Below are 8,737 nucleotides of genomic sequence, written 5' to 3'. Positions count from 1 at the left end.
TGGGGGGATAAACCCTTTTAATCCCTTTCGGGGCTCCTTTTAAATGACTCCATTCATTTCCCCCTTTTGTCATCTTAAAAAAATGAAAATATAAAACCAGGATTAAATACATCACTGAAATTAGCACAGTTAAACAATATTGCATAATCACAGAGATAATGTCCATCAGCAAAAAAAAAATGTAGCACTAATCAAAGATAACAAAAGTTTTAAGGACATATAGAGATGCCAATAATCAGTATAACCTACAAAGGGGGGCGGGATAGAAGAAAGTCCAAGGATTAGAAGGATGGGAAAATTTTAAAGGAAGGATTGAAAAGTAAAGGAGGAGAGAGAGAGAGAGAGAAAGAATTTCATTCGAAGTCTTGAAAGAAGCTTGTTGCCGCGCAATGATCATCAACTAGCTGCTGAGTAAGTTCATTTACTTTCTTTTGAAGCGGCGATTACTGAGTCTTCGGCTTCATTTTCTTCCTTCAACTCTCTACGAGAATCGGGTCATTCCATCCTATGCGATACATTGCGGCTTAGCTTTTAGAATGGCAATTTCAGTATCTTTTTTAGCCAGAAAAAGTGCCAACTTGTTAATCTCCCCATTTGCCTTTTCTTGAGCATCAATAAAGTTTGAAATTTCCGATGTATTTCCCACACTTCCTTTCTTTGGTATAAACTCGCACTCTTCCAAGGTGTATTCAGTGAACATGTGCATTCTTGTACCTGAAGTTCCTTCCCCAACTTGTATTTTGAAGTGCTCGAAGATTTTAGTAAGAAGGAAGCCACATGGTAACCCATGTCTACCATCCCTAATAGTAGTAACCTTAATCAAGTGCTCAAGAATAAGTGCGGGTAGGGTGATAGGGGTGAAGCTGGCTAGGGCTTCAATCAGGAATAGATCAAGAATGCCAGCCATTGTCCTTCTTCCTGAGCGAGGCAGGATGACTTTGTTAACCAATTCAAACATCAGCTAGTATTCAGGCTTAAGTTGTTTCTTGAAAACCCTTTCTCCATCTATAGATCCTTCACATTTAACAATGATGTTCAAGAAATGAGATGATACAGAGCTATTCTTGACTAAACTCAAACCATCAGTTGGGACTTGAAGGATTTCTCCAAGTATTTGTTCATCAAGTGCTAACTCAACTCCATTTACAGCTAGCAGAAGAGAGCTGTCAGACACAATTAAGTTGGTATAGAATTCAGCTACTTGAGCTTTATAAACCACAGGAACTAGGGTTCAAACAAATGTCCCCATTTTTGGAATTCGATTATCTCAATCAATTGTCTCATTCCAGGCTTGAGGGCTATTTCTAGATCGAAGACTCTGCCTCTCAGCACTTCTTGTGTTTTGAGAATCTCCTTTCTTTCATACGTTGTCAGCTCTTCCCTCTGTCGCTTGGAAGAAGAACCAGGTTCCTTTATCCCATTCTTAGATATCTTATTTTGAGAGCGAGTTCTTTTCCTTTACTGAGAGTCCTAAATTTTGGAAATTTTAACGATCCTACTTCCTAGGTCTCGGTTTCCTCTTTAACTATCTTCTTGGATTTTATTTTTCCTTGTTTTCCTTTCTTTGCATTCTTACTCAAGAAAGCAACTTCGTTCTCTTCCAATTCTCTTTCCTTTCCTCTCACATTCTCCACACAGTCTACCATTTTAACAAGTGAGGCTTCAACCTCATCTGCTATAACACTGGTCCTTCTTACTGCTTTATCTCTTTTTCTCAAGATGCGCTTTCTTAGGCTATCTTTCATATTCCTCTCCAGTTGTGCCTTAGCTTTTCTCTAAGTAATTGGTCCCTATCTAGACACAGTTGTTTCAATGACCATTCCTCCTTTTTGTAAGGACCTTGTAATTCGTTTGAACCTTATAGGTTCATCCTCACAATTTTCTTTTTCAAACATTCCACTACTATTTACCATAGGAGAATTGACTTCCACTAGTTTCTTACAATCAGAAATCCTTTCTAGAGGTATAGTAATTTTAGGCATATTTTGTGAACCTAGTCCCTCTCCTGGCATTGAGGCATTTTCTACCAAAGAAGGGTTTATTTCTATAGAGCAGAGGAACCAGGTTCCTCCAAGTTTCTCTCAGGTCTCTCAACATTTCCCCCTTTTTTCAATACTTCAGCAGCTAGTAGAAAATTTTCGACAATTTCTTCCTCTTCACTAACTAGTAAGTTAGCTCTATCTCTTTTACCCTCAACTAGATTTCCTTTAAACAAATAGCCAATAGAGAACTCAGAATGTCCTTTGTTAGATTCCTAACTGTCTATCTTATCTAGAGGGACAGAGTTACCTGATTTGCTGACAAGAGTCTCATTTTCAACAATTTCTTCTGCTATCTTTTCATCTCCCTCTTTTCCGGCGTTGGAACTTGGTCCAATAATCCGGTTCCTCTCCTCAGTCATATCATTTCCTTCATGGTCCAAAAATTTATTTGTGGCTTCAACTTCTCCTTTCTTAGCTTCAGTGTCAATTTCTCTTCGGGAAGATAGTGTCAGCAAGAATCGTAACGCCTCTTACTCTCATACTAAACCATATAGGTAACATCCCGTAAATTCGAGTTAGGTCCTAACAGGTAATCTTGGTATTATAATGACATGTTAGTTATATGAATCCCTTTAGGATGATTTCGGGCGATAGATAGAAGTTTTGAAGTCAAACCAAAAAGTGAAGTCCTTAAGGCCTTCTACATCCGTCTAAATCTGAGATAGTCTTCATTTATGTCCAGTTTTCAAGAATTTCTATTAGTAATTTGAGAAAACTTCCTTCTTGGAATTTACAGATATTTGAAATAAATTTCTAACGATATATTATGGAGGTCAAACAGAAATCCGTATAAAGAGTTATGACCATTTTACTGAAGGGTGGCAGAGCTGAATCTTCACTGAAAATTTGACACGCGTTACGGTCTCGTGTTACGGACCATAACACGTGTTATTATCTAGTGTTACTAACCATAACATACGTTACAGACCGTGTTATGGTCCGTAATAATGTCGTGACTGAGACAATTAAAAGACGGGAATTCAATTTTATTTCATAAGTCTCATTCCTCTCAAACCCTAACACGAAAGTTCTCTCCTCTCAACTTCTCCAAGCATAAAGGTAAGCTCTTTAAGACTATCCTAAGTGAATTCCATCAATTACCCATGAATTCTAAGTAGGAATTTCATATTCTTAACATAGGGTTTTCAAGAAAACCCACCTAAAGTAATCCAAGACCAAGGATTAGAATTCTTCTTTCAAGTTCAGATTTTTATTTCAAGCTTGGAGCATTACCAGCTATGTAGGGTTGCTATCTACGTGTGGGAACATCATTGTTCTTCCCCACACTTCTTCTTCCATAAAGTATAAAGCTTTACGAAAACTAGGGTTTTTAACTATGTTCATGATAACCCTAGGTCTATGCCCCATGTTATATTATGTATTAAATTGTTATAAATTCTTCATTGTGTTCTTGATACATCATTATGATTATTAAGAATCTGTCCGTAATCCATGAAAGCCCATACTTTGTCTTCTATGGGTTCTTACATGCAGGTTTATGAACTATTATGATATTTTCAAGAAAAGCTATATATGTTTTATAAGTTCATGCAAGAATAATACGAATGATATCCATGTACATGCAAGTTATGCTTCATGAACAGCAATGGGCAAAGAAGTGTCACTTATTTTCCATGTTCATATTTTTAGGAGTTGCATTAACTACCGAAAAAGCTTCAAGCAGCCTGAAACTATGTAGCCACCGTAGGATAAGGATCGCTCCACCATGCTTAGGATGATCTCTCATAATGACTGGATCCTTTCATAATATTATCAAATCTCATGTCCCTGGCAAGGTATGAGTGTTCTGTTGGTAGGACGCAAGTACCAGACCATGTTGTCGGTTATATTTACTGCTCTCCCTACTCACAATATTTTACTCATGTTATATATGGATATGTACTCATATTTATGATCATGTTTCAGTTCATTCTTTATTATGTTATTTCCATGTCCCATGTTACTTCATTTAGTTGCTTTACATACCAAAGACATTCAATGTGCTGACGTCCCCTTTTATTGCCCAGGGGCCTGCATTTCATCTGCTCAGTAGGACAACATTCGTATCAGCTTATTGGTGAGCCCCATCTCATTCGGGGTTTAGTCAACTCTTTATTTTATGATTAGCTATGCATCTAAGGTATGATGGGGGCCTTATCCCAGCGAGTATGTTTTCCATGTTCAGACTTATGTTAGAGGTTTTATAGCCTAGACAAGTCAGTTATGTTATGTCAGACTTTGAAGTCGTACAGCCATTTTTGGCTCATTCATGTTATTTCCGCACTCATGTTTAAATAAGTATTTTTTATTAAGTATTATGACTTATTACTTTTTATAAAGGCTCATCATCCATTCACGTTATAATCCGCTCATGTTATGCCTCATGATGATTCAGCAAGCCATGTGGTTCGCTCGGTCACATGCAGTAAGGCACCAAGTGCCGTGTTTCGCCCAGGCCATGATTCGGGGGCGTGACAAAGCTTGGTGTCAGAGCCCTAGGTTCAAGTGTCTTAGGGATCTATGAAACTGTGTCCAGTGGGGTCACTTTTATATGTGTGTGGTGCCCATACATGTAAACAGTTAACTACCAAGACATTTAAGATTGTCTCACTTCTTTCAACTCTAGATCGTGCAATAGAGCTATGTTCTCAGAAATCACTCGGACCGGTGTGTTGTTTCCCGTCCTACCGAATATGCCTCATCTCAATGTATGAGAAAGATATAAATCTAATCATTATCGATGTGTTGCTTTCAGCTGGAGTCATCAGGAATTATTCTAACTCGTGCCATGAAGCTTAGAGCAGTAAGTAACATTCTTTTTCCATCGAATTCTAAACGTATAGAATGCATAAGCGGCGAGAAGGAAATTCAAGACACAAGACTTGCCAAATAGTGCATGGTGTGTTTATCAGGTGTTAGTACCATGCGAAAGACAAATTTCAGTATGGTAGCACACATAGGTTATATACCCTAAAGAATAAGTTTATTTGGACTCTTTGACCATGGGGTTATAGTATAAGGATGATGGTTTAGATTTAAGACCCTACGAGATAACATGTTATGAAGTTAACCGCAGCAGGCGTAAACTGTCCACGGTAGTTTTGAGCAGGAAATAGGAAAAGAGCAAACCACCTGCAATACTAGAAAGTCTCGACTTTTTTTAGGATACATATATTTGCCACATGATCATTGCACATGACTAAGAAGGGACTGAGTACGATAAGAAAACCACGTGCAGACGAATTTTTAGGGATAGTTTAAATTATTTAAGCTTATTCAGATCAGACCTAGGGAGTATGACGTTAGTAAGTTACCACAAGAAGCAGATATTACTATGAGATAAAAGATATGACAATTCCCTCTTAGGTTATGTGATTAAGTATTTATCCCCGATGTGTATAGTATGATATAATTTTGAAAGTGTATTGGGAATTTGGGGTTAGCTGTTCCAATTTCTCGTTTGAGACAGATGAAATTTCCCTAAGTGTGATCCATGTCTATAGTTCAAAAAGATATTATACAACCCCAGAATGGAGTCAAATAAGGAGGAAAAGTTATTTGAAATAACCTTATACTTCACTTTAGTACTCAGAGAAGAATTAGAGAATATGATACTAGCAAGTGGTAACAGAAGCATAGTACGTAAGTTTGAGTAGATACAGTGAATTAGAAATTTTCAGCAGAGTTAGTAGAAGTACGATTTGAGTTACTTAGTCAAGTTAACACTAGTGAGTGGGTAACCGTCTGAATACACCAAAGGCGTGTTAGAACCCAAAGGGTTTAAGTTAAATTCGAGGTATAGAAATTGGTGAAAGAAAACCATCTAAGAAGTAAGAGAGCAAGCTACAGAAGAAGAGCCTTTAAGAATTATCAGAAAAGAGTTTTCCCCAAGACTGACAAAGCTAGTATGCCAGTTATGTACATTAGAAACCCGTTCATTTAAGTAATCCAGTTTTCCCAGTAAGTAAGACTTGCTTGAAGTAAGCCGAAGAGATGAGTCGGCAGTATTTTATAGGAAATTAGCAGAACCAACAGATGACCACTTATCGCTAACTTAGGAGATCTGCAGGCTTTAAACGTCATCTTTTGAACTAAGGGGGAGATGTCACGATAAGGTACCAAGGTATATCATGTGTTCCTTATATCTACAAGTGTTGAGAAAGAAAAGTTTGGAGTAACGTTACGTTTCCAATTCTAAAGTAATTCTTATACCATGTGGTACTTATGCCCAGGCGTACTCTACTCATGCCTCCGTGCTATTTCATGCCCACGTGCTATTTCATGCCCAAGTTAGGATTTTACACTCTATGCTTATGATTCAAGAACCAAGACTCCATAATGATAGTAATCCATGCAAAAGGAATGTTCTTTCATGTTTTGCACATCAAACAGCTCATGTCTAAGAGCTAAAATGGTATCCATGTCTCACGTATCTATCATGCTTTTATACTCATGTCCATGTTCTAGCTAGCATCTAAGTGATTTTCGAATCTGATGATGATCTTGACCCGTATGATTATGTTATTCATGTTACTACGTACTCGTGCCCCAATCCATTTCTTTATGCATCCCACTTATAGCGGTATCGTAATAATGATGTTTTTAGATAATAATGAAGGCGAATCAAGATGGATGTCCTACCTATGATTCTATGTAATTCGTGCTTATGTTTCTCTAGCTAATGTTTTAAACCATCTCATAGCTTGGCACAAAGGATGCCCTTATATGTTTTCGAAGTACCTATGCCATTTTTATGTTCAAAGTGACTTCCTACTCATGTCTTAGGTGTTTGATGAGTGAAGTATTCATGCTTATGATCCCTTCCTTCATGATCCTCATTTTAACGAGGGTGTCAACCCACATTGATAAGAATAAACTATGTTGAACCATGTCCCATCATTTCAGTATATCCAAGTTCTAAAGGTAATACTTTATCTAGGCCTTACGTCTCTGAGTAACCAAGAGTGAGCCTACAATTGTACTCCACGCAAGTCACACTTATGCCTTATTGTTGGCTCAATTCTCATAAAATCAGGTCCAGGCTCCACAATATGCATCTAGGATGTACTCATGTAAATGTCAGGTTGCTCATGGTCCCATGCCTCATGTCATGCTATTCACGTATTCACGTTTCATTCCATATGAATCACATTCCCATGTACGCATGTTCCACGTTATGTCCTCCATGTCCAATGCACCATGTCATGTCTGTGCTCTAAAGCGAAGTATCTCATGTGATTAGTACCTATAATTCCTTTACTCTCAATCCTCTATAATTCGCTCACGAGAATGAGCAAGATGAGCCAAGATATTCGTAATTATGATTAATAGTTAACAAGATAATCTGAAGTAAGGTGTGTTCCTATATCCAAATAGATATCTTTTCATGTACCCTGTGGTACTTATTTCAGAAGTATTCTACTCATATTTGAGGTATTCATGTCATGCCTATACTAGAGCATGTGTTAGGATCATATTCATGTTCTTTGACTCATGTCTATCTCATTCGCACCGAGTTGCACTTGTATTCAAAGCCTAAGGCGTACTCCTAAGTCCCACCATTATCTCATATCTATAACATGGTGATATGTGAACATCTATGATCGAATCTCTAAGTTTTCAGACCCCATCTCCGTCAAAGATAAAAATCTCCTATTAAGTAACTTCGTGTTTACGACTCGCATTTCATGTTATGAAACCCATATTTTCCCGCATTCAGATCTCATGACAGTTCGACATTCATGTATTCATGTCAGTTAGTATCCATGTAGTTATGTCAATATAGTAATCATGTTCCATATCATACTCCTTACGTTCCGATAATCATGCCAAGTTCATGCTCATGTTCCAGTACTAATGTCATTCGTGCTTACAAATTCCTCTCCAAATTCCATGTGTATTATTTATGTATTCATTCAATTCAATATCCAAGTGTCCATATCAGACAAGTATTGATGAGAGTTAGTATTCACGTATTCATGCCAATTAGGTGTTCATGTCAGTCAAGATCATGTTTCAGTTACCCTGCTATATCATGTCATATGTATTATGATGCCCTGTAAGGCTTGTGTTGTGTGCTGGTTAGCTGATAAGTGTTCGAGAAATGTTGGGATAGTCCTAATTACAAAAGAAACTCTGCCAAAATTTCTCTAGAGTTCCAGAGTTAGTCCCCATTCTGGCCATGATCACTATTCGAGAACAAATGATCCATGTCTCATAATTCATGTTCATGTATTCGGTACTTGTGTCTCATGTCCCAGCGTTCATGTTTCCACAAAACCATGTCATGGTATTCCAGTCCCTATATTTCATGTCATGTCCCCTTACGTTCAGGTATTCAAGCCAAGCCTAACCACATTCTTAACCACGACCCATCATTCGAGAACGAATGATCCCAAGGGGGAGATATTGTAAACCATATCGGTAACATCTCGTAAGTTTGAGTTAGGTCCTAAAGGGTAATATTGGTATTATAATGACATGTTAGTTATATGAATCCCTTCGGGATGATTTCGGGCGATAGATAGTTGTTTTGAAGTCAAACAAAAAAGTGAAGTCCTTAAGGTCTTCTAAATCCATCTAAATCTGAGATAGTCTTCATTCATGGCTAGTTTTCGAGCATTTCCACTAGTAATTTGAGAAAACTTCCTCTTGGAAGTTATAGATATTTGAAATACCTTTCCAACGATGTATTA

Source organism: Lycium ferocissimum, chromosome 3, assembly GCF_029784015.1.
Source record: "Lycium ferocissimum isolate CSIRO_LF1 chromosome 3, AGI_CSIRO_Lferr_CH_V1, whole genome shotgun sequence".
Taxonomy (NCBI): domain Eukaryota; kingdom Viridiplantae; phylum Streptophyta; class Magnoliopsida; order Solanales; family Solanaceae; genus Lycium; species Lycium ferocissimum.
Note: the sequence above shows the minus strand (reverse complement) of the source record.